Source organism: Chlorocebus sabaeus, chromosome 25 (assembly GCF_047675955.1).
Source record: "Chlorocebus sabaeus isolate Y175 chromosome 25, mChlSab1.0.hap1, whole genome shotgun sequence".
Lineage (NCBI taxonomy): Eukaryota > Metazoa > Chordata > Mammalia > Primates > Cercopithecidae > Chlorocebus > Chlorocebus sabaeus.
This window is the reverse complement of record NC_132928.1, coordinates 56,532,663-56,534,681: the sequence shown is the minus strand read 5'-3', so window position 1 is coordinate 56,534,681 and position 2,019 is coordinate 56,532,663.

The window sequence follows — 2,019 nt, the reverse complement described above, 5'->3', positions numbered from 1 at the left end:
TTCTTAGGAGCCAGGAAATCCATAAGCTTAAACACAACAATCTACTAACTCACACTTTGTATTTTTCAAATCCTTATATCCATTCTATGAACATATAAACTATATATTCATAAGATATTGAGCTGGAAGACATCTTATTGGTCATCTGATCCTACTTTCTCATAATACAGATGATAAAATCAAGGCCCAAAGAGGAAAGTAAATTAGATGAGGAGTGGGTAGGGTCTAACATTTTTTCTGGCATCTTGAAAACAAAATATTCTGCATTTCATGATTGTAGATAGACCTAATCCAGTGATGAGAAAACAGAGGTTACTAAATAAACTTGATTGAAAGGAAAATTGACAGCCAAATGGAGCTTGGTAGCTATCTCTGTATTTATAGAGCCATTCATGTAGGCAATTTTTTATAGACTAAAAAAATAAATCTAAGAAATAAAGGGGAAAATCATAATTATTTCCCAAAAACCTTTCTCTCGCAATAAAAGAGGTCCAATTTAACTGGGTAAATGGTGAGCATTTCAGCTCTATTTCACCTCCAATACACATCACTGTAACATTATGTCTTATAAAATAGAGGTTTGACTTGCATCACCACTACCAACACCACCACTACCACCGCCCCCCAATCCCTCAATCAAAATTCCAAACAGTATTGTAGATGAGTTTTAAATGGCTACTAGTCTATGTCTCTTTTTCAACAGCTGCTCTACAATGCTCTCTCTCAATCTCTCTGTCTCTGTTTCTCTCTGTCTCTCAAACACACACAAACACATACACACAAAAACACACACACACACACACACTGCTGCTACCACTGCCACCAACATTATTTGGTAAACTATCAGGTTCTAGGGAAAACACACACAACCCATCTATGCTATCCTTCTCATAATGAAGTGTAAATAATAAACACAAGATTAAATGTAAGGACCCATTGTGCTGTCCCAGATCCTATAACAATATAAGAAATTACATTCGCTAATTAGAAATAAAAAATTTATAATTAACATCAAGTGAAGAATTTCAAATACCTGAGCAAAAAAAAACTATATTCAGAGTAGACAGAAGCATGTTTCTTAAGCAAACAACTCAAGTAAACCACCTATGTCTTGCTTCCATCTCTGTGCCAGGACTATAGAAGCTAATTCTCCCCTAGAGATCACTCACCATGAGGTTTACTCTCCTAGAAACCAGCACCCTGCTTTTCTTCCCACAGCTTTCCTTCTGTCCCAGAGTTGCTGGATGGCTTGTTGGAAAGGACCCCCTCTTTTTCTCAACATCTCCTGGATATTGATAGTCCAAGGTGATCCCAATCACCAGCAAGCTGTACAACTGTTTCACCTTTTGCTCTCTCCTGCTCAGAGCCCTCGTGCAATCAGTTAGCCTTGAATGGAGCCATGTGTCCTGTGTTTTATCATCCCATGGTGTAAGGAAATATGTAACACTGTGGTTGTTAGAAAAAGCACTCTTAGGGCTCCCAGACTGGTGAATGCACTCAGCTGTTCTATATTTGGTTACTCTCTTTGTTTTCTTCTCAAAAGAGCCTAATTCCGGTCGATGTCTTGGGCATCCGGTCGATGTCTTGGGCATCCTGCCACGGACACCTTACTCTTCACCCACACCCTCTCCCCGAATCGCCTGCTTTAATTTCACCCAAAGAGTTCTGCGAGAAGACGTAACCGTGTGGTGTGATGAGGACAGGATGAGTGTGTTGTTGTGCTCACTGGTCTGCAGACCTGAGCGTGACACCAGCTACACTTCTGGAATTTGGAGACACAAGCACTGTCTGTGGTACAGTGATCATAACCACACACACTCTTACCAGCCTCCATGCACTGAAAACCCTATTTCCTGTAGGCAGAAACAAGCCCAGGCATTTGCCAAGACTGCTCATCTCATTCTGGTTTCATTGGAGGTGCTTAATCTCAGACAAGACAATCAGAAATCAAAGTTTGTATTACCTGACCTTTATCAGGGAGAAACATTTCTAAACCAAAGCAACCAGCTGGAAAACAAG